The sequence below is a fragment of the Thamnophis sirtalis genome, unplaced genomic scaffold (assembly GCF_051295495.1).
Source record: "Thamnophis sirtalis isolate CommonGarterSnake01/CBP01778 unplaced genomic scaffold, rThaSir2_p1.2 scaffold_2, whole genome shotgun sequence".
Taxonomy (NCBI): Eukaryota; Metazoa; Chordata; class Lepidosauria; order Squamata; family Natricidae; genus Thamnophis; species Thamnophis sirtalis.
In genome coordinates this window covers 90511137-90536363 of record NW_028261382.1, presented here as the reverse complement: position 1 = coordinate 90536363, position 25227 = coordinate 90511137, and positions in this window count along the sequence as shown.

Genomic DNA, 25227 nt, shown 5'->3' with positions numbered 1-25227 from the left:
TGGTCCATAATGGCTGCATTCACAAAACATGTCAGGTGACAGACGAACCACGTTGGATGTAAATCCAATCACTGCAGAGGAAATGTACTGTTGTGGCTTGCCAGCAGCCAGTGGAGTTGGCAGCAGATTCAGACAGTGAGGCGGTTGGGGAGGAACATGGGCCAGTCCTGGAATCTGGGGAAGGCTCTGATGAGGGCTCTGTGTCAGAGGCAGAGATGGGGCTAGAGCCATATGCCAATTATCAGCTGCCTTCAGAGTCAGACATCAGTGAGGCAGATGAACAACTGGAGCCTGTTCCCAGTGTGTGCATGCGCAGAGTTGCCAGACGAAGGGAACAGCTAAGGAACAGGGGTAAACTTGGGAGGAAGGCCACAGGTGGATGATGAATGGCCCCTCCCAGAGAAAATAAAAGAGGAACTAAAGGGAAGTGGAGTTTGCAGGAGACAATTAGTTCGCTTAATTGGTTCGTAACTCTCCAAGACTCCTAGCCAAGTTTTGCAGATATCGGCCTGTCAGCTCTCCAAGCCAGATAAGGTCTGTGAGTGTAAATCCTCCCTTGAAAGACTTTGCTGGATGTGAATGAGCAGAATTCACAGTCAGTTAATAAAAGGGTTTTTTGTTGGGAGTTTGCTTCATGCTCTTGGAAAGCCTCGGTCACAACACTTACTTTCATATCACAGCTGCATCTGTTCCAACAAGGGAGAGGATTTTTTTTTTTAATGAGCAATGAATACGCACGTGGTGAATAGAGAAGAAGGAACGAAGGAACCTGTTTTCTAGAATAAGCGAAGCAAAGGCAAGCTTCTTCTCTTCCCTGCCGTTCCGTGATTAATAGATCCTGTGATTCATCTTCATAATCGGCTGATGATCAAAATTATCCACCTCCAGCCAACACACCATCTCATAAACATTCCCTGGAAGCTTCACTCAGAAATTCTGTCACCTGCTGTGATAATGAAGAGTGACTTGGTTAGAAAACAGCATCTTCTTCCACTAAGATACCATATATCTGTTTCCCACAGGGCTGGGCTGGCCTCATCAATATGGCAGAACAGCATGATGTGGAAACACAACAAGCAAAAGAAGCACAATTTCTAGAGTATTGGGATTGCCAAAGTTCCGGTAGGACGTATGCTCCTCCCCTGGTCCAGGAAATGAGCCAGAACAACAGAGTTGGAAGGCACCTTGGAGGTCTTCTAGTCCAACCCCTTGCTCAGGCAGGAGACCCTGTACGATTTCAGGTGAATGGTTCTCAAATCTCTTCTTAAAAACTTCCAGCAATGAGGAAGGAAGGAAGGAAGGAAGGAAGGAAGGAAGGAAGGTAGGAAGGAAGGAAGGAAGGAAGGAAGGAAGGAAGGAAGGAAGGAAAGAGGGAAGAAAGGAAGGATAGCAGAATAACAGAGTTGGAAGGCACCTTGGAGGTCTTCTAGTCCAACCCCTTGCTCAGGCAGGAGACCCTGTACGATTTCAGGTGAACGGTTCTCAAATCTCTTCTTAAAAACTTCCAGCAATGAGGAAGGAAGGAAGGAAGGAAGGAAGGAAGGAAGGAAGGAAAGAGGGAAGAAAGGAAGGATAGCAGAATAACAGAGTTGGAAGGCACCTTGGAGGTCTTCTAGTCCAACCCCTTGCTCAGGCAGGAAACCTTATACCATTTCAGACAAATGGTTGTCCAATCTCTTCTTAAAAACCTCCAGTGTCGACGCACCCACGATTTCTGGAGGCAAGTTGTTCCGCTGATTAATTGTTCTCACTGTCAGGAAATTTCTCCTGAGTTCCACGTTGCTTCTCTCCTTGATTAGTTTCCATCCATTGCTTCTTGTCAGAAGTTTCCATTCATTGCTTCTTCTTGTAGAGAAGAAGTGCTCACATCCCATTATAAAGTGGTATATAAGTCTAAGTCCTGTTGCTATTGCTATGCTTTTTCTTAACCCCCACCCCCTTCACTCTTTGCCTTTCTAAAAACTTTAATATTTAACTTAAAACTTTAAAGCCCTACATGGTATCGGACCTGGTCGTGACCCGTCAAAACCGCGGTCCACAAAAGCGCGCTCGACGAAAGCGCACATTTGACGTCATCACAGCGCGACGAAAAAAATTAAAAATTGAAATAAAAATAAAATTAAAGCAAGCCGATTCACATAAAGGTAAGGGTTAGGTTTAGGGTTAGGTTTAGGGTTAGGTTAAGGGTTAGGGTTAGGTTTAGAGCGTTAGGGTTACGTTTAGCGTTAGGTTAAGGGTTAGCGTTAGGTTTAGCGTCAGGTTAACGGTTAGGTTTAGGTTTAGGATTAGGTTTGGGGGGGTTAGGGTAAGGTTTTCGCTTTATTTTTACATTTATCGATCACAGTGCGATGTTTTCGTCGCGCTGTGATGACGTCACGTACGCGCTTTCGTCGAGCGCGCTTTTGTCTACCGCGGTTTTGTGGTGGAACCGGACCTGGTTACCTGAGAGACTGCCTCCTGCCAGTCACCTCCCAAAGACCTATTAGATCCCACAGACTAGGCCTCCTCCGGATTCCATGAGTCCCTCGGGAAGAGGGCAGCATACAAATTGAATAAACTACTACTACATCTGCCGGCCAATGTCAGCTGGCGACTCCCCGGGGGAGGGCCTTCTCTGTGGCTGCTCCGGCACTATGGAACGATCTTCCCGTTGAGATCCGGACCCTTACTACCCTTCCGGCCTTCCGCAAAGCGACTAAGACTTGGCTGTTCTGGCAGGCCTGGGGCTGTTGAATTATCCAGCCCCATCCGATGTTATGACTGTTGCTGTATTTTTAATTGTTGTTTTTATTTTTTGTACCCCCTTCCCTTCTTATTGTTAGCCGCCCTGAGTCTTCCGGGAATAGGGCGGCATACAAACCAAATAAATCTAATCTAATCTAATATCCTTATAGTTATATCCTCCTTATAAGGAATGACAGCTTATTTCCTAAACTGGACTTAGGTCAATGTGTGATCCCCCCCCCCCAACATGCAAAAAACTGGGCTCCTTCTACATCTGACATATTTTCTCTATAATGCACACAAATCAGGGCAGATACATTTTAAAGACTGTGATCCTGACCCTTCTCTGCTTATAGGATGTTCTCCCTGCAACATTAATCTCTTGTCAGCTTCTTTTTCTGCTAGCCTGAAGATTATTCCCCTATTCTAGGAAAGTAGACAAATCTTTTCAAGTTCTTGCTTACACCACAGCTGTGAACATCTACCATGTCGGTTTTTCCCCCAGTTTCCTTTCACTTCCGTAAGTTGTATTAAAGTGCCTGCCCAATTTACCAGATTTTCTTCCTTCTCTGCATATTTACCCTCTTTTTATAGTGGAGTTTTTATTGGCATTAATGAAGAAAGAGAAATGCACCAGATTTTATTCCTTCTCTGCATATTTGTCCTCTTCTATAGTGGGTTTTTTTTATTTCTATTAATTAAGAAAGAGGAATGTCTGATTGTTAAAATCTTGCCCCCCTGGAACAGCAGGGAGTTTGGTTTTGACTAGTAGGCGCAAAGACAAAACACAAACATATCCTCCATGTGTAAATAATTGTTATCAGGTTTTCATGGTTCACCAAAGTGACAGCAATAGCATATTGCTTTATTTTTGCTTAAATAAGTAGTATGTTTTCTATTTATCCCATTTCCGGCCACCAAAGACTTTTCAAAACATGAATGTTGGTTTAATCATTACTACTTCATTTTTATATTTAGAAGTTGATAGCCTTACTTTGTTTAAGCTCTTTTTTTTAAACCAGACAATGGGTAATTAATCTTCTGCACAACTTTTCCTTATGCAGATGGAGTATTTGGTTATTAAAAAAATAATACAAGCATACTAAACAGCCACCTCTTAAACATCTTGTCAATCAAAAAGCACCCTGATGGGTTGATAATTTTCCCTTTGACAGTGATTTCCAAGATGGTGTGTAGATGGTGTGTATATTGATTTTGGTTGGAATAGAAAATTAGCATGCCAGAATGAGGTTTTATACTCAGATTCCAAAACAGGTTTGATGGGAGAAAAAATACAACTAAAGACTAGCAATTGGTGTAAGGAGTAAAAAAAAAAAGTAAATGGGAATTTAGAACTATTATAGCAAAAACACTTAGATTTATATAGCATTGCATAGCAATAGCAATAGAAATAGCAGTTAGACTTATATACCGCTTCATAGGGCTTTCAGCCCTCTCTAAGCGGTTTACAGAGTCAGCATATTGCCCCCAACAACAATCTGGGTCCTCATTTTACCCACCTCGGAAGGATGGAAGGCTGAGTCAACCCTGAGCCGGTGAGATTTGAACAGCCGAACTGCTGAACTGCAGTCAGCTGAAGTAGCCTGCAGTGCTGCATTTAACCACTGCGCCACCTTGGCTCCAGTACTTTATAGGACTCTCTGAGCAGTTTACAAATGTCAGCATACTGTCCTCAACAATCTGGGTCCTCATTTTACCAACCTCGAAAGGATGGAAGGCTGAGTCAATCTTGAACCAGTCAGGATCGAACTTCTGGCAGTAGGCAGTTAGCTTGCAACACTGCATTCTAACCACTGTACCACCGCAACTTGTAATTTATAAAAGGTAATGTCGGGCCTTTCGTTGGGGGCGTTACTTGGAACCCTGACAGCTAACTTATCAAAGTTACTATTATAAAAGTTACAAATCTTTTAAGAAGCGGTAGGTTCACTTCCTGTACAATCCTGATCTCAATGCAATCAGATTGTAAAATATTATTTTTGATCAACAAATTGTTGTGAATTCCTTCCTGCATTGTGAAGTGGAAATCTAGCCGATGAGGTTGTTTGGGTACACAGGATGGATGAAATTGCTTCTACTGTATAGGGTACCTTCAGAGTCAATCATTTACTAAGGGTTGTCCTGGCTGATGGGCTTTGAAGTCCAAAGCATATTTGGTGGACACCAGGTTTTCTACTCTTGCCTTAAAGGTCATTGATTGGAATTCATACTCCAAGTCAGGGGTGTCAAACTTTAGGTTCATGGCCCATTTTTGGTCTCCACAGCCTCCAGCAGCACTCTGTTGCAGCGGTGGGATTCAATTTCTTTTACTACCGGTTCTGTGGGCGTAGTGTGGCTTGGTGGGTGTGGCTTGGTGGGTGTGGCCAGGGAAGGATATTGCAAAATCCCCATTCCCCCCCCCCAATCAGCTGGGACTCAGGAGGCAGAGAATAGATGGGGCGGGATCAGTCAGAGGTGGTATTTACCGGTTCTCCAAACTACTCAAAATTTCTGCGACAGTTCTCCAGAACTGGTCAGAACCTGCTGAATCCCACCTCCGCTCTGCCAGCTGAAAACGGGCCACAATTGGGTTGGACTGGATTAAAATTACGTGGCCTCAAGTAAGTGCCTCATCTGGATAGAAAACAAGCAACATCCTATGTTAATACTACAATTTAATGCTAGATTTTACACACTGTAGGTCCATTTAATCTACAATCAACAATCTATAATCGACAGCCATTTCTATTTACTATCCTGAAAATTTACCTCTGCTGTTAGGTCTTGTATTATCAAGTTATTTAGGCTATTGTATTTTTATTATGAGCTGAATAATAAAAACACAATAGTATAAATAGCTTTTCTGCCTGGAAAAGCAATCTACCATTAAACAATGGGGTATAAATTTAGGAATAAAAAGTTTTGTGGAGTATGACGAATAAGTAAGAAATGTTTGCCAGTAATATCTGGTAGAAGAGACAGGAAAATGGGTGTAGTAAAGAACTGTGGATAGAAAGAAGAGAAGGGGAAAAATGCATCTTGAGCTTGTGTCAAATGCCTACCATGTCCACGCCCACCCCCAGCCACACACACACCCTGGTCCTCCGAGGTCAAACACAACCTTGATGCCGCCCTCAATGAAATTGAGTTTGACACACCTGATCCAGGTTGACCACTCATAGAAGAGATAACTTCCCTGTAAGGTTGGACATAGTTGATGATTGGTCATTTGTGACAGTCTACCCTAACTTTTAAGGGACACGGTGGCTGAGTGGCTAAGCTGTTGAGCTTGTCAATCAGAAAGGTTGGAAGTTTGGTGGTTTGAATCCCTAGCGCCGTGTAACGGAGTGAGCTCCTATTACTGGTCCCAGCTTCTGCCAACCTAGCAGTTCGAAAGCACGTAAAAAATGCAAGTAGAAAAAAATAGGAACCACCTTTGGTGGGAAGGTAACAGCGTTCCATGCACCTTTGGCATTTAGTCATGCTGGCCACATGACCATGGAGACATCTTCGGACAGCGCTGGTTGTTTGGTTTTGAAACGGAGATGAGCACTGCCCTGTAGAGTCGGGAATGACTAGCACATATGTGCGAGGGGAACCTTTACTTTTAAAACAGAAAGAAAAGTATGGGTGGACAGGGGATTTTATAAATCTACCATCACCCCATGTTCTTTGCTCTTTTGACTTTGCTATTGAATGCCACAATTTTTTAAAGAAACAGTTCAGCACCAAGGAATTATGAGTCAACGTTGTGTTCTAAATAATATCCCCCAGCCAGATTCCACAAACAACAAGCTTTTTATTTCAAAAGTGTTTCCTCCTTCCTTCTCTCCCTCCCTCTCCCTCCCCCTCTCCTTCCCCCCACCTCTCTCTTAAAAAAAGAGCATTACTGGACAACCACAAAATAATTTCCCAGGAAGGGAAATGTTTGTTTCCTCTTCTGGCAAATAGAAGTCTTTGATTCAAAGAGCATCAGTGATGAAAAACATCTGGAACTCAGTTCAGATAATGATAAATCTTGTATTTATACAATCCGGGTTAATCCAGTCAGGTCAAGAACTAATAGAAACATTCTCACACTGTGCTTAGGTTGTGTTAATCCTTTTGTCTCTCTGCGTATTGTGCAAGTCTAACTCGTTTAATTAATTTATGGCCCAATACATTGCGTAAGACCAGAAAATGGGTTTATTTTAATGACTGGCTTACCAGTGTGGCATCAATCAGATTATGTATATGTAATGCATGTCTCTGTATTCAGAAGAGTACGTTGGAAAAGGCTTTTCTGTTTAAGAGTATTGCTAACATTGATTGTAGGGTCACCAAAAAGACACACCCTTTCCATTCTTTGCCTTGGTTGTGTCGGTATGTAATAAATTGCATTGAAGGAACTCTAGTGATCCTCTGGATTGCTTCCATGACTATAATTTGTGAAGAGCTTTAATTACAGTTACTGTTTCTAGGCTGTAACCATCCAAAAGGCCACTAGATGGCAGCAAAGGGTGCAGGAAACTCTAACTTTGCTGCCATCTAGTGGTCCTCTGGATGTTATACATCAACAGTAATTCTAATCAAAAAGCAAAATGCTTGCCTTAAATGACTCTCAGCTTAACTGCACCTGTTCTTGAGGCCTTTCCCTCTTTCCGTTGGTGCATGCATTTGCTGAAAGATCCCCACCCTCCTGCTTTTCTTTTGTGAACAATGCACACATTTAACAATGGCACTGAAAATGAGTCCAATTCTCTTCCCCTGAGCAGAGATCAATTTTCATGAATAATAGAATAGGGAGACTTGAGTCGGTCAGGTTTAGAGTGGCATTATATATCCCTGGGAACGCAAGGCTGGAAACTTGCTCTCCCCGCCAAGCAGTACAATCGTTTTTGTCAGCAAGGATAAATCTGGTTCCTAGCCAAAGCAAGCAACAGAGGTAACACTCAGAAATGCTGTTTCTCCTGAATTGGCTTGCTGATTAGTGAAGAAAAGTTGTTCAGCACGTTTTTTAGATTTATTAGTGACACTGAAGGAGGTATTTTACCAAGGACGGTTTTCTGGACTGGAGATATGCTGATATGAAATTATGAATAGAGAATTTTTCCCAAACTTTAAAAATTGTCTATTTGTATTATAGAGTTTGGGAGAAAGAGAAGTGAGAACAGGTTATTCTAGGACTCGTAATAGCGAAAGCAAACCGTTTGTTAGCCTGTTGGGTAAATCAGGCCATGTTAAACCACAATAAGATTGATTCTGGCTTAGCGTGAAGTAGAACACAGCTCAATTTCTTTTATAATCTTTTTAACGGTAGTTTGATGAAAAATTATACATATTATGCCAAGAAACTAAAATAATAAAAGGTTCAGAATAAAATAAATAATAAAATAAAAATATAATAAAGAAAAAGAATATATAATGATTTCTCCCTTCATTACAACAAATATGAGCAATTTTAATAATATCACCTCTTCAAATACTACAAATGAACTGTTTTTCCCATATCTCATCTATCTATAACAAATTTCCTTAAAACCTCATCATTTCAATCCTGATAAGCAAAAATCCACTACAGGTACCAGAAATAACTTCAGTTAACAGTTAAAAATAACTGTTTTAACCTTGGTCAAATAAACCAATTTTATATTCCTTCATTTTACTTTTTACCGCATAGTTCTTTAATACCCACAAAGAGTCCTAGAACTTAATTTCATTTTTTGTCTTCATCCCTTCTCACAAAACCTTGCATCCTTTAGCTGATGGCAGCATCACCCCAATTCAGTTTTCTTTTTATAATCTACATTTTCAGAATAATGGCTGGTTTGCCCCTTAAATTCATCCCTTACAACTTTCTTCAAACTACTGGCGTGGAACCCATTGGTCAGGCATATCAACCTTTCTGGCTTCTTAAAATAGTGTGAGTTTGAGTGCTTAGCAATTATTTCTATTGCTAGGGGTCGAACAACCCTCTTTAACCAAGTTCCACAACCACCAATAAGCTAACAAACTGCTAGAAGACAATGATATTTTCAAATGAGCAGAATAATTAATTTCCAAAATCGCAATTTTTCATGATCATATCAGACAGGTCAGGATGTTGTTCCCTTGTTTCCTTGTGCACACCCCAATCATTGCAAATAGCAATAGCACTTAGACTTATATACTGCTTTACAACCCCTTCTAAGCGGTTTACACAGTCAGCATATTGCCCCCAACAATTTGGGTCCTCATTTTACTGACCTCGGAAGGATGGAAGGCTGAGTCAACCTTGAGCCTGGTGAGATTTGAACTGCCAAATTGCAGGCAGCCCGGCAGTCAGCAGAAGTAGCCTGCAGTACTGCACTCTAACCACTGCGCCACTGTGGCTCATGGTTTAGAGTAGGAATGCAAAAAAAAAAAAGTGTAGTTCATGGGGTCCTTGTTTATGATCTCCAAATGGACAGAATTAAAACATTCAGCCCTTTTCTTTTTGCATTCTGGGGCTTTGGGGATTTTTAAAGGACTAGTGCCAGAGGGATAAAATATTCAAAATAGCATGTGGCAGATAAAACATTCAAGATGATCAAAGGCCTGTTCTTTTATGGGTATTGCAGGAGTGACACATTTTAAAAAAGGACAGAGTTTTAATCACACAGTCATGGCCACCATCTTGTTTTTTTTTTTTGAACCTCTTGCAAACATCCCAACGAGTGCCTTCACCCTCCTCACTGTATGCTTTCTCTGGATCCAAATCAATGGTGGGATTCAGCAAGTTCGCACCTGTTCGGGAGAACCAGTTGTTAATTTTCTAAGCAGTTGGGAGAACCGGCTGTTGGAAGAAATCTCCTTTTGTTTTTTTCGCCCACTTTACAGGGCTAATCCTGTAAGGAAGGCAGGAAGAAAGCATTCTGGTGTTGTTTCTAGCCTAATCTTTATTGCCCTGCTTACAGAAACTGCTTCTCCGGTTAACCCTTATTACATTGCAACAGCTAAGTAGAAGCGCCCATTGACATGACCGACATTGAGTTGTCCATGCCCATCCAGTCACATGACCACCGAGCCACGCCTGCCCGTCATTAAGGCAGAGAACCGGTTGTTAAATTATTTGAATCCCACCACTGATCCAAATCCCACACATTGGAAGCTTTCAACGTCAAACCCAACTAAAAACTTGTGTATCTCTCCTTCCACTCAGCTCCATGTGTGGTTTGAACTCAGCCATTCCGTGGCCTAGTCAACTAATTAATTAAACAAACCGAAACTTCGCCCAGTGTTCCAATCCGGGCAGGAAGTTAATTGCTCTCTCATGAAAATTCCTTTTATTGTTTTTCAGCCTCCCCCGAAAAAAAATCATCTTCAGATGTACTCGGTGATGACCCCTTCTTTCTCCCAGATGATCACTTAAAAGAATAATGAAGATGACAGCGCCTGGGAAAAAAAGGAGGAGACACGTCGAAGTATCTCTAGCAATTTCATTCAACAAAGGTCCCATTGTCTGCCCCTGTGGGATACTTGAACTCACGTAGCCATGGGAGGATTCTGACAAGCTACTGCAAACAAGGCGAGAGTTTGTACGACTTCCTTCCGGCATCCAAGAACGTCGCGAAACCCGGCAACCACTTGAGGGACCTTAGAAAGCTTCGTGGGATGAACCCCTGCAACCGATGATGCATAAACATACAAATTATTTCTTTTCCTTGCTGGAATGGAGCACTGGGCATGTCTTACACTAATGGGGCTGACAAAACTACTTGTTTCTGCTCATTATAGGCAACTCTTTGGAATCAACCACTAATGAGAAGCTGAAGAGGGAAAGCTCAGTCAGAGCTGGAGACGACTACTGAGGCAGGTTCAGTGACCCCAAGCATTTCACCATGAGAGAGAGAGAGAGAGAGAGAGAGGGAGGGAGGGAGGGAGGGAGGGAGGGAGGGAGGGGGTGAGTGAGTGAGAGAGAGAGAGAGATGCTGATTTATCTCAAGAGTTCTGCCTTCCCCTCTAATGCATGTGAACCGCTCAGCATGGCTTGTGAATGGTTCAAATTAGAACATCCTTTGAAACAAGTGAAAAAGAGAGAATCTACAAAAATGATAAAGTAGGCACTTGCAACTTCTAACATTTCTCTTGCTTGCAGAGAAAGGATACCTTCCTAAAAAGGAAACAAAAAAAAATCTTCACCCATTGAAGATAGAAGTTTCAAGGTTGCAACTTACAATTTCTTTTTCCACATTGCCCAGTTTACCTGTGTCACCGTCTGTAAGAGAACTCTGAGGAACTAACACATCCCCTGATCCAATAGTTTATTTTAAACCTATCCTGAATAAAAGCTCAGGGCGGCAACGTAACAGAACAGGGCAAAGCACATTTCCAAGTTGTCCCAAGACATCTGTAAATCAAATGTACAATTTTTAAGTAGGACAATATTAGGCTGCTTTTACAATGAGTGTCTTTCCCATGAGATAAAAAAATGCAAATATTACATGCAAAATAGGAATTTATTTTAGAAGTAAAGGTTCCCCTTGCACTTATGTGCTAGTTGGTCACAACTCTAAGGGGCGGTGCTCATCTCCGTTTCAAAGCCGAAGAGCCAGCACTGTCCGAAGACATTCCCCCTGGTCATGTGGCAAGCATGACTAAATGCCAAAGGTGCATGGAACACTGTTCCCTTCCCACCAAAAGTGGTTTCTATTTTTCAAGTTGCATTTTTACGTGCTTTCGAACTACTAGGTTGGCAGAAGCTGGGACAAGTAACGGGAGCTCATTCCATTACATGGCGCTAGGGATTCAAACCGCTGACCTTTCTGATGGACAAGCTCAACGTCTTAGCCACTGAGCCACTGCGTCCCCTATATAATCCTGTATTGCAGGTCAATTCAGCTGACTGCTGGCTGTCAGCAGATAGGCAGTTTGATCCTGACTGGTTCAAGGTTGACTCCTTCCATGCTTCCAAGGTGGGTAAAATGAGGAAACAGATTGTTTGGGATGAAATGCTGAATCTGTAAACCGCTTAGAGGGGGCTGGAAAGTTCTATGAAGCGGCATATAAGTGCTATTGCTATCGCTTTTATACGGAGCTTTTTGTTGAAAGAAGAGACTTTGCTTGTCGGAAACCAGTTGAGAAGATTGCAAATGGTAATCCCATGACTCCAGGATCCTGCAACTGTCATAAGTACATGCCAGTCAGGGGTGGGTTTCTCGCCCCGTTCCAACCGGTTCGGTTGGAACGAGGCCGGCGGCATCCTCGCGCACGTGTGCGGTGTCCTTGCGGCCACACGCGGCGTGCGCGTGCACGCATGCAGCGCGTGCGTGCATACTAGCATCTGCGCGATGCTCCAGCTGCTCCTGGAGGATCGCGCAGGCGCTGTATGCGTTCTGCGCATGCGTGGAAGCGCAGAATTCGTAAAAACCGGGTAAGGAGCGGGCGCGGGTGTGTGGGCGCACGCGGGCACGGGGGGGGGGCTTCGCCGTTCCCGGAAGTTACTTACTTCCGGGTTCGGCGACCAACCGGATCGCAGGGACCGGTGCGAACCGGTTGAAACCCACCCCTGATGCCAGTTGCCTATGATTTCAAATTTAATCATATGAATGCAGGGACACTGTTAACTGCAAGCCTTTTTTTCCAGCCCTGTCGGAACTTTGGATGGTTTGCTAAACGTATGGTCATAAGTTGAGGACTATCTGAATGTGTTTCCGCAGAAATAAAACCCAGTGTGTTCCAGAAAGCATTCATAGGTTTTTTTTTTCTTGGACTTCTTGATGCAAGGCATGTCCGTCATCATGGCGTAGTGTTTCCCAAATGTTTCACACCATTTGCACACGCTTGGATAAGGGGTGCAAAAGAGGCATCCTTTGTGCGAAGCAGCCGAGAGCAAGATGCCAACCCATCTGCTGCCTACAAAATTGCCTCTCTATTCTACCGTCAGTTTTTTTGCAGTCGAGTCCTTTTCAGATTCAGCAGGCTTCTTGGAGAGACGCAGCTGAGGATTTTGGCGGCGGCTGCATTCCGGACTCCCCCGAAATTTCAGCCCGAAACGGCACTGTGGGAAACTGACCTAAGCTCTGGGAAATATTAGTTTTAAAAGGGTGATGGGGGAGTTGGGGGCGGGGGGGATGAAGAGATTGACTTTACGGCCTCAGCTTCCGGACAATCACGCTGTAGGAGGTCATGTCAAAGGAGAAAACAAAAAAACCTCAAACCCCCCCCCCCCATGAACTTGTCTTTATCCAAATGCTTTCACAACTAGTTTCCAGCCTGCAGCTAAGCTGGCATTTGGGCATTTAAAACCATCCCAACTGCAAATTCTAGTGCAATGGACAATGCAAAAGAAAAACAACATTGCAGGAGAGTGAAGATTCCCCCATCCCACCCCGCCGCCAGCCTTTTATTCTGTATTCCGTTGGCTTTTTAAATCTCAGCCATCGGATTCCAGAGCAGGAAAGGTCAGAGGGCAAAGGTCACGAAAGTCAGCTTTCGGATTGATTATTTTGTGCTACCGGCAGCTTCCTCTTATGAAGGGAGCCTGGCATTGGCTGCTAAGGCTGGAAAAGATAACATAAGAACGCCTGGAAACCTTAACCTGACATTGCCCAGGAAATCTGAAGAACCGTATAGGTTGGGGTAATTTTGGGAGGAAAGAAGGCATGACTTTTTCTTTTTCTATAAATAATTCTCTGGGGTGGTTTCAAGGCCCCCTTGGAGACTTTCAGGCTGTGTCTCTGCAGTTTCTTTGGCAAGATTTTTTTAAAAAGTGTCTTGCTTTGAGGCGGACGACTGGCCCCAAGTCACCCAGGTGATTTCATGCTAAAGCAGGACTAGAACTCAGAGCCTTCCGGTTTCCAGCTCGGGGACTTCACCGCCACCCAATCAGAGTCAGAATAGAGCTGGAAGGGACCTTGAAGGTCTTCTAGTCCAGGGGTCTCCAACAGAATTCAGAATTCTGGGAGTTGAAGTGCACAAGTCATAAAGTTGTCAAGATTGGAGACCTCTGTTCTAGTCCAACCCCCTGCTCAATCCGGAGACCCTATACCAGGGATCAGCAACCTGTGGCTCTGGAGCCGCATGTGGCTCTTTCATCCCTCTGCTGCGGCTCCCTGTCGCCAGTCGTCTCCACAATCGATAGGGCTTTCAGTTAGGACAGGTAGAGAAAAAAGGATGCCGCGCTAGGAGGAGACTCTATGGTGTGGGAAACGGATTTCCAGTCGGCTCCAGAATTGAATTGGGACGCTTCCGGTTAGGACCTTTGTGGCTCTTTGAGTGTTTAAGGTTGCCGACCTCTGCCCTATACCATTTCAGACAAGTGGCTGTCCAAACTCTTCTTAAAAACTTCCAATGATGAATCACCTACAACTTCTGAAGGCAAGCTACTCCATTGATTAATTGTTTTCACTGTTATTAACTTTCTCCTTAATTCCAAGTTGCTTCTCTCCTTGATTAGTTCCCATCCGTTGTTTCTTGTCTTGCCCTCCGGTGCTTTGGAGAATAATTTGACTGCCTCTTTTTGTGGCAGCCCCTCAAATACTGGAATATTGTTATCATGTCCCCCCTAGTCCTTCTTTTCCCTAGTCTAGCCATACCCAGTTCCTGCAACCATTTTTTATCTTTTAGCTTCCAAGCCTTTAATCATCTTACTTGCTCTTCTCTGTATTTTTCCCATAGTCTCAACATCTTTTTTGTAATGCGGTAACCAAAACTGGATGCAGTATTCCAGGTGTGGTCTTACTAAGGTTTTATAAAGTGGTACTAATACCTCAGGGGACGCAGTGGGCTCAATGACTAAGATGCTGAGATTGTTGATCAGAAAGGTTGGCAGTTCGGCGGTTCAATTCCCTAGTGTCGCATAACGGAGTGAGCTCCCATTACTTGTCTCAGCTTCTGCCACCCTAGCAGTTCGAAAGCATGTAAAAAATGCAAGTAGAAAAATAGGAACCACCTTTGGTAGAAAGGTAACAGCATTCTGTGAGCCTTCGCCATTTAGTCATGCTGGCCACATGACCACGGAGACGTCTTCGGAAAGCGCTGGCTCTTCAGCTTTGAAATGGAGATGAGCACCGCCCCCTAGAGTCAGGAACGACTAGCATATATGTTCGAGGGGAACCTTTACCTTTACCAATATCTCACTACCAGTGGTGGGTTTCAAAAATTGTTTGAACCTACTCTGTGGGTGTGGCCTCCTTTGTGGGAGTGTCTTGCCACCCATGAGACCAGATGGGAGTGGCTTGCCGCCCATGTGACCGGATATGAAGATGCCGACGACACTTGTCAGAACCACCTTAAATTACCTCACACACAGCACTGGCATGCATAAGATTATGATGTAAACTTGTTTTTTAAAAGGCATCTTTGGTTTGCGTTAAAACAACTTCAACACACGCAATGTTCTGATTGCACCACAAACGCAGTAGTCATCCTTACCTTTCACAGAGGCACTGAGTTTTATAAATATGAGCATGATAGTGTAGAATAATCATAGCCAAGGACCAGTGGTGGGTTTCAAAAAATTTTGGAACCTCTTCTGTAGGTGTGGCCTGCTTTCCGGGTCCACTGGTGGAACCTCTTCTAACCGGTTCGGTAGATTTGACGAACCGGTTCTACCGAATAGGTGCGAACTGGTAGGAACCCACCTCTGCTCACTAGACTACAGTTAGTTCACTACACTAAACTAAGCTCTCATATGCAATTTATAATCAACATTTCTCGAAGGAAATTGCATCTTTCCATATATCTGGATATTTACTTGTTCACTATCGTTTCTAGAGCTGGAATGTTTTTGTTTTTTTAAAAAAAAATGCCTGAAAAGCAAAAAATAAAATAAAAATCAAATGAACTCAGATTAACTCTCCAATAAAAAGCTTCCCTTGTGAATTTGCTCTCTCCCCAACTCATCCCCACATGGATGACCTATTTGCAAAGTCTTTGGCATTGGAGAGGAAAAGCAGCCATGAAGCTAGGCTGGAATAAGCACAAAGCAGAAGGATGAAATATTCTGTTCAAGAGTCACATGTGCACTTTAGTCTTAGGCAAATTCATTCAAAAGTATATGCCATTTATTTAAACGCGACTCGCTTCGACGGGCAAGCTTAAAAATTCCTAGACACAAAAGTCACTGCATTGCATGGGTTAGCTGCCTTACTTTTTCCCGAGGCAGCCTCTGAAACAGGGGAAATTGTCTAGCTTTCTGACAATCAGCCCTAAAAAATGCAGCGTTTCAAACCATTTTCATTCCTTCCCTCTCCGTACTGTACCAAATTCTTAGGATTAGCAAAGTATATTATATAAAGCTATGGTTAAATCTTTTTTATTTTTAATGACGTGCAGAGTGCTTCCCTATCACAAAGCTGTCTTCCTTCCTTCTTTATCGTACTGCATTTAAGAAAAGGAAGATAATTTTCTATTAAAATTCAAGGTTTTATGACTACACTGCCGAGTGTTGTTTTACTGCTAGGCTGGCAAAATCTCGGACATTGCCAGCCTTAATTGCAACGGGGACATGACTGAATTCCCAGAGATCAGGGGCTCCATAATTCATGAAAGGCACAAATGGCAATGTATTGATCAGGTGCTGATCTCATACAGAAATCTAAAGGCAAAGCGCTAGGCAAAGTTCAAGTCGAGTGCAGGAATTGGGAGCCCAGATGCTCTGAGGTGTATGTAGTACTGGAATGGTACTAATCGTCTTTGACAGCAAAGGAAGAAAAATAATACATGAGGCCGTTGCATCGAATACAGTATAAAACATCCTCTGGCAATACTGTATTGAACTATTCAAAAATCCAAATGATCGCTCAGTGGTTAAATTCTTAAGTGATTACCCTTTAACAGTGGAATAGTAGGCAATTCTGTCCATCAAACAGACATGTAAACCAGCCTTCCTCAACAAGGGCTTAAGAAGTGCTGATACTCTGGGTCGGCATATTGCAGTAAGTCAAGATTTGCTTAATTCTAGTTTGTTGACCAACATCAACTGGGTTTACGCACAGAGTAAGCATTTTATAAATCACAAGTGGGGTCAGCTCAGTGGTGGGTTTCAAAAAATTTTGGAACCTCTTCTGTAGGGGTGGCCTGCTTTCCGGGTCCACTGGTGGAACCTCTTCTAACTGGTTCGGTAGATTTGACGAACCGGTTCTACCGAACTGGTGCGAACCAGTAGGAATCCACCTCTGGGTCAGCTGTACCAATCTTTCCATCTTTCACTATGTTTTGAGTTCTTAATGGGGATCAGAAATGGTTTTGCACGTGTGGAGTGCTTTTCGTAATTCTCACAGTGAGTGATTTGAGCCAAAAGAATGTTTAAACCTTGGTCTATTTTCACGCAATGTTTGCCCAAATTTAAAAAGTCCTGAATATGCCTAGTCCTCAACTTATGCCCGTAACTCTGCCCAGGATTTTTGATCCTAAGCGAGACATTTGCTAAGTGAGTTTTACCCCACTTTATGAACTTTCTTGTCCAGTTTTTTAAGTGAATCACCGCAGTTGTAAGTTAGTAACACGGTTGTTAAATGACTCTTGCTTCCCCCTTGACTTTGGTTGTCAGAAGGATGCAGAAGAGGTTCCTGTGACCCCGGGACACTGCAACCGTCATAAATATGAGTCAGTTGCCAAGGGTCCGGATTTTGATCATGTGATAGAAATGCTGCAATGGCCGTAAGTGTGGAAAACAGTCATAAGTCAATTTTTTCAGTGCCTCTCTAAGTTTGAATGGTCACTAAATAAAATGTTGTAAGTCAATGGCTACTTTGGACCACTGGCCAAAATAATCTATTTTTCTTTTTTGCTGGTTATGTCAGGAGGACAGAAGAAGAAAAATGGTTGGTAGAAAAAGGGGTGGAAGGAAGCGTACCCTGACTTTTTGGCTTTGGCCACTTATTGCTGGATTGGGCCCAGTGGTGGGATTCAAATAATTTAACAACCGGTTCTCTGCCCTAATGACCAGCTGGGTAGGCGGGGCTCGGTGGTCATGTGACTGGATGGGCGTGGCCAACTCAAAGTCACTCACGTCGATGGGTGCTTCACCTTAGCTGTTACAATGTAATAAGGGCTAACTGGAGAGGCAGTTTCTGTAAGCAGGGCAATCAAGATTAGGCTAGAAACAACACCAGAATGTTTCCTTCCTGCCTTCCTTACAAGATTAGCCCTGTAAAGTGGAAAAAAACAAAATGAGATTTCTTCCAACAACTGGTTCTCCGAACTGCTTAGAAAGTTAGCAGCCGGTTCTCCCGAATAGGTGCGAACTGGCTGAATCCCACCACTGATTGGGCCCCACCTCCCACTGATTTACAATACGTTACTCATATATTACTACTTTGATAACAAACAAAACCCTTTGCCTACAAGTAATAAAGATCTTAACACCGATGGTGGAGCAAAGTTCCAGCTCGTACACAGAAATGTGCTTTTTTAAAGTTCCAAGGAAGCTGCAAAGCAACTTTGTCGGTTTAGTTCAGACTCGCGAGGATATCTGGTTTGCATGCTGTGGAATTAATAAAGCCGAAAGGGGGAAAATGCCCCCATTTTGCATTTTAGGTTTGAGATGAAGTGAGGACGAACCTTTCATTCTTGGCCCAAAAACGTGCTTTTCCAAAAGGCACCTGGACTTGGCATGTCGAAAAATCCAGCAGAATAGTATAATAACTTTATGGTCACTTTGGTGGTGGGATTCAAAATTTTTTACTACCGGTTCTGTGGGTTTGGCTTGGTGGGCATGGCAGGGGAAGGATACTGTAAAATCCCCATTTCCTTCCGATCAGCTGGGACTCGGGAGTCAGAGAATAGATGGGGGCGGGGCCAGCCAGAGATGGTATTTACCGGTTCTCCAACTACTCAAAATTTCTACTACTGGTTCTCCAGAACTGGTCAGAACCTGCTGAATACCATCTCTGCTTTGAATGTACACTAATCGGCATACACTAAGGCTCACCACCTCCAATATATACTACATAAGCATGACAAAATAAATAAATCAATACATACAAAATTATGTATATGCCCACATATATTTTATGACACAGAGAAAAATAACCACCTTGATTGGGGGGGGGGCGGTATGTGTGACACACATCCACCCGAAACAAAAGAGAAACAATTCTTTATCTCTCTCCCACTCCCCATTTAAGCCACCCTGAACAGTGGCTCTTGCTGACAGTGCCAGGGCTTGGCTTGAAGTCCAGGTCTGTGCCTAGATTTTTGCCTTACTGCCACCACTGCCATTCTGAAAGACCACTAGGTATCATTCTCCAAAGTGCTGTTGTGCTTGCGCCCACCGCTCTCAAGTGTTTGCCAATCGGTTCTTACCTTTAGGCAGTATTGTCTTTCTGTTGCAAGGGTGGGCAGTTAAGTTCTCCTAAAGGGCGAAATGATAAACTGGGACTGTTGCGGAGACCCATACCAGTAGGGCCGAGGTGGTGTGCAGATATGCACATGCATATCTGTGGTGGTGTGCAGATATGCACATGTGCAGATATACACATGCAGATACATACATTTTTTTGGGGGGGGGAAATAGCAGTTGCCTTCAAAATAAAAAACAATGCAGTTGTATTATGTGCATGGAGTACACTTATTTACATTTGATTTCCGATTGGCTTCACGTGGGCTGGACAGGAATTGCCAAAGGGCCGGATGTGGTTGTAAAATGCTCAGATTTGTTCTGTTGACAGGCCCCTGCAACCCCCCATAACTGGTTTAGATCACATGAGGCCTTTACTTGTGAAGCAGTTTCTGTGAATGCCTTTCTACGACCTCTGTGGCTTCTGAAATCCATGTGAGAATAACAGAATTGGAAGGGGGCGGCCTTGGAGGTCTTCTAGCCCAACCCCCTGCTCAGGCATTCAACCCTCAAAACTTCCAGGGATGGAACACACAACTTCCTGAGGCAAGCCGTTCCACTGGTTAATTTTTCTCAATGTCAGGAAATTTCTCCTTAGTTCTAGGTTGCTTCTTTCCTTGATTAGTTTCCACCCATTGCTTCTTCCCCAGCCTTCTAGTGCTTTGGAGAATAGATTGACTCCCTCTTAATTGTGGCAATCTTTTAAATATTGGAAGACTGCTATCATGTCACCCCTAGCCCTTCCATTCATTAGATTAGATATATCCAACTCCTGCAACCATTCTTAGTAAGTTTTAGTCTCTGGTCCCCTAATCATCTTTGTTGCTCTTCTCTGCAGTCCTTCTAGAGTAGGACTGTCAAACTCAAGGCCTGCAGGCTGGATCTGGCCCACGAGGTGCTTAGATCTCACCAGTGGGGCCGCCCTGGAAGCAGCAAAGGACCGGCCCGAGGTACCTCTACCAGTGAAAATTGAGCTCTTGGGTTTTGTTTTCAGCTGCGATGGTCTCCTGCAGCTCTTTGCCAGGAAGAATGGAGTTCGGGGAGCTACACACAGCCCTCCCCCATTTCCATTTTACTGGCAAAGGGCTAGGAAAACAAACTAAAAACAAAACAAAAGGAGAAATGTTTCCCCTTTTGCATTTGAGCATGGAAGAAGGGATGGGAAAGGAGAAAGGGAAAGAGGAAAAGACAAAGGAAAAAAAGAGACGATGGGAAGAGAGCAAGGAAGGAAACATAAGGAAAGGGGCAGAGATGGGTTCCTATCAGTTCGGACCGGTTTGGTTGAGTAGGTAGTAACTTGGTCTGCCCCCCCCCCTCCGGAACTGGTTCTATCGGCCGTGACGCCTTGAATTTGGCTTCTGCACATGCGCAGAACAATCTTCCTTGCAGAAATGTCATTTTTTCCTCTTTTCTAGCGTTGTGCACCTGCGCAGAGCTTTTTAGGTGTAAATGCACAGGCGCACGGAGCAAAACTTTTTTGCGCGCTGAGCTGGCGGTAATGCCGGCAGCAACCCACCCCTGGAAAGGGGGGAATGAAGAAGAAAGGAGAATGGAGAGGGAAGGAATAAGAAGGAAAGGAGGAAGGAAGGAAAGATACAATGAGAGTGAGAGGGGGTCTGAGGGAAGTCCTGCCTTAACACTTGGCCACCACAGATGCCCCTGACATCAGTGACGTCGAGCTGGTCCCGCCCCCTGCTCCGCCCTGAGATCAAACACAACCCTGATGTGGTTCTCAATGAAATCGAGTTTGACACTCCTGTTCTAGAGTTTCAACAACTGCGTCCCATCAGATCGCATAGAGTTGGCCTCCTCCGTATTCCATCCGCCAGTCAGTGCCGACTGGCGACTACTCGGAGGAGAGCCTTCTCTGTTGCGGCTCCGACACTATGGAACAATCTCCCCGTGGAGATTCGTACCCTCACCACCGTCCAGGCCTTCCGCACAGCCCTCAAGAACTGGCTAACCCGGCAGGCCTGGGGATAATCTTATTTTCGCCCCTCCCGAATGCTGAGTGAATGTTGAGTTTTATTGTCTAATTTACTTTGTGCACATTTCTTTTTTCATATTGTCCTACACTCCCCTTCCTTTTTGATTGTAAGCCGCCCTGAGTCCCCTCAGGGAAAAGGGCAGCCTATAAATAAAATAAACAAACAAACAAACAAACAAACAAACAACTTTTTATGTTGGGGTGCAATATTCCAAGTGCGGCCTTACCAAAAGGTATTACCCAGTGGTGGGATTCAAATAATTTAACAATTGGTTCTCTGCCCTAATGACCAGCTGGGTAGGTGTGGCTCGGTCATGTGACTGTGTGGGTGTGGCCAACTCAATGTCACTCAGGTTGATGGACGCTTCGCCTTAGTTGTTACCATGTAATAAGGGTTAACCAGAGTTTCTGTAAGCAGGGATATAAAGATAAGGCTAAAAACAACACCAGGATGTTTCTTCCTGCCTCCCATACAGGATTAGCCCTGTAAAGTGGAAAAAACACAAAAAGAGATTTCTTCCAACAATCGGTTCTCTGAACTGCTTAGAAAGTTACCAACCGGTTCTCCCGAATAGGTGCGAACTGGCTGAATCCCACCACTGGTACTACCTAACACTTCATGTGATCTTGTGATCCTGATCTTGGCACTTTGGCGATCAGTGGCTATCAGATGTTGGTGAACACTGGCGTTCACCCCAAAATTGTGACATGTCCTAAGGCAGTGTTGGCGAACCTTTTCGGCACAGAGTGCTGAAGCAGGAGTGCGCATGGGTGCACCAGAAATGGGAAGAGCAGCTCCCCGATACGCACACAGGGGAGCACTGGAAACTGGAAGAGCAGCTGAACTTCCGTTTTCTGGTCTTCCAGTTTCTGGCATGCATGTGTGCATGAAGTCCAGCTGGCCAGCATGCAAGCACACACCAGAAACCAGAAGCTCAGCTTCCCGGTACGCTCATGCGTGCCAGGGAGTGCTCTTCTGGTTTTTGGCACTTCCATGCACACAAAAGACCAGCTGGCTGGAACCTGGAAGAGCAACATGCAATGGCTGGTGTGCCTGGGGAGATGGCTCTGCGTGCCACTTCTGGCACATGTGCCGTTGGTTCTCCATCACGCTCCTAAGGTTTGCCATCAGGAGGAGCCTATGATGCTCACATGGGCTACGAAGAGCAATTTTACCCAAAGTAGTTCAAGCAGCTCGTGATACTGATGTCAGCTGTTCCTACTCATAAACAAAACTTCCCCTTGAGCCAAAGCATGAGCTGTGGTTGTTGAATGACTTCCTTCCACCTCATTCTGATACAGTATCTCTGGCCTGCATTCTGACTCAGTGGTAAAAGGAAGCCTCTTTGGATTGCACATTCCTCCAGCCGAAACTCACAACACACCCTGCAAAGAAAACAGCAGTAACCTACTACCTAGAAGAGTTTTCCAGCTAACTTCCTCACCTGATAATTTTCTACAAATATGTGTATCTATCTATCTGTCTGTCTGTCTGTCTGTCTGTCTGTTTCTATCATCTATCTATCTATCTATCTATCTATCTATCTATCTATCTATCTATCTATCTCTATCTATCTATCTATCTATCTATCTATCTATCTATCTATCTATCTATCTATCTATCATCTATCTATCTATCATCTATCTATCTATCTATCATCTATCTATCTATCTATCTATCTATCTATCTATCTATCTATCTATCTATCTATCTATCTATCATCTATATCTATCTATCTATCTATCTATCTATCTATCTATCTATCTATCTATCTATCTATCTATCTATCTATCTATCTATCTATCTATCTATCTATCTATCTATCATCTATCTATCTATCTATCTATCTATCATCTATATCTATCTATCTATCTATCTATCTATCATCTATCTATCATCTATCTATATCTATCTATCTATCTATCTATCTATCTATCTATCTATCTATCTATCTATCTATCTATCTATCTCTATCATCTATCTATCTATCTATCTATCTATCTATCTATCTATCTATCTATCTATCTATCTCTATCTATCTATCTATCTATCTATCTATCTATCTATCTATCTATCTATCTATCATCTATCTATCTATCTATCTATCTATCTATCTATCTATCTATCTATCTATCTATCTATCTATCTATCTATCTATCATCTATCTATATATCTATCTAATCTATCTATCTATCTATATCTATCTATATCTATATCTATATCTATATCTATATCTATATCTATATCTATATCATCAATATCTATATCTATATCTATAAATAAATATTTTTTGGCATTAATTGCAAGCTGTCACTCGCGCCTAAAACATTTCCCTTCGGGGTAAACTGGCCTGTTTCAGTCCCAAGCTTATTTTCTGATTATTTTAATAAGACAGAAGACAGAATTGAATACAGAATGACAGAATTGGAAGGAACCTTTGAGGTCTTCTAGTCTGACCCCCTACTTAAGCAGGAGACCCTATACTCGTGATGGCGAACCTATGGCACGTGTGCCAGAGGTGACACACAAAGCCCTCTGTGTGGGCACACACGCGGTCACTAGCTGCTCTTCTGGTTTCCGGTGTGCGCATGCGCCAGAGACCCAAAGACTAGCTGGTGCATGTGACACCTGGGCGTTAGATTTCCAGTGCTCTGGGCGCATGAAGACCAGCTGGCTTGTGCACAAGTGCATGTTGGAAACTCAAACACCAGGTGGTTGGCGCACACATGCGCACCGGCCACCTGGTCTTTGGGTTTCTGGTGCTTTGGTGTGCACACATGCGCGCGCAGTTTGGGCACTCGGTGCCGAAAAGGTTCGCCATCCCTGCCCTATATCATTTTAGAGCCAAGGTGGCGCAGTGGTTAAATGCAGCACTGCAGGCTACTGCTAGATCAGCAGGTCAGCGGTTCAAATCTCACCGGCTCAGGGTTGACTCAGCCTTCCATCCTTCCAAGGTGGGTAAAATGAGGACCCAGATTGTTGGGGGCAATATGCTGACTCTCTGTAAACCACTTAGAGAGGCCTGAAAGGCCTATGAAGCGGTATATAAGTCTACTGCTATTGCTATAGACAAATGGTTGCCCATTCCCTTCTTAAAAAGCCTCCAGTGTTGGGAGCACCCACAGCTTCTGAAGGCAAGATGTTGGGTTGCTTGCTCTTACTGTTCAGGAAATTGCTCCTCTGTTCTATAAGGACGTTATTCAAGTAGGGAAAGTCCACACCTCCATGGCATTTACCCTGGTGTGGGGAAATAAGAATGCCCAAAGCAGAACATGGACCAGCTCAGTCCATCCACCATGTCAGATTGTGGTGCTTTTATACTTCTGTGGCTCAGTGGCTAAGATGCCGAGCTTGTCGATCAGAAAGGCCGGCAGTTTGAATCCCTAGCGCTGCGTAATGGAGTGAGCTCCCGTGACTTGTCCCAGCTTCTGCCAACCGAGCAGTTCGAAAGCATGTAAAAAATGCAAGTATAAAAAAATAGGAACCACCTTTGGTGGGAAGGTAACAGTGTTCTGCGCGCCTTTGGCGTTGAGTCATGCCGGCCCCATGACCACAGGGACGTCTTTGGACAGCGCTGGTTCTTCGGCTTTGAAACGGAGATGAGCACCGCCCCCTAGAGTCGGGAACGATGAGCACATATGTGCGAGGGGAACTTTTACCTTTAGTAAAGGACCTGAACCACAAAGGAGGCTGCAAAATCATTTATGTAGGAGCAGAAGATGCAACGTTTAACCTTTCCCCGTGGGTGGGCAGCGTAGTTTAAACACCGATCAGTCCCCGAGATGTATAAGTGCGACATGTGTTCATAAACCACAGTTTATGGCTTGATGTACTGGGCAAAGTCATCCAGCGGGATTCCTTCCAAAAACCTTCTTTGCAAAGCTCTGTCAAAGCCAGAGTTTACACTAAGGAACGTTAAGCCACAAACCAACCAGCCACATTTGGCCTTAATGTGCAAGACAAACCCAGCCATGATGCTTTCCAGTCCCCCGCTGATGCTTCAGTGAGTTGCGGGTTGGCGTCTGAACTCCCTTTCCAAGCAATTAACCACAATCGAGGACCACGGGAGTCGGGTCGACGGGTGGCCAGCCCCTTTCTCTGCGAGCCTCCCCTGGAAAGTCCCAAATGCAGGTATTTGGAGCGGTCACGAGTCAATTACCAGGCCTCTGAATTGTGATCACACAACTGTGGGTATGCTGTATGGGTTGTAAGTGTGAAAAACGGTCCTAGGTT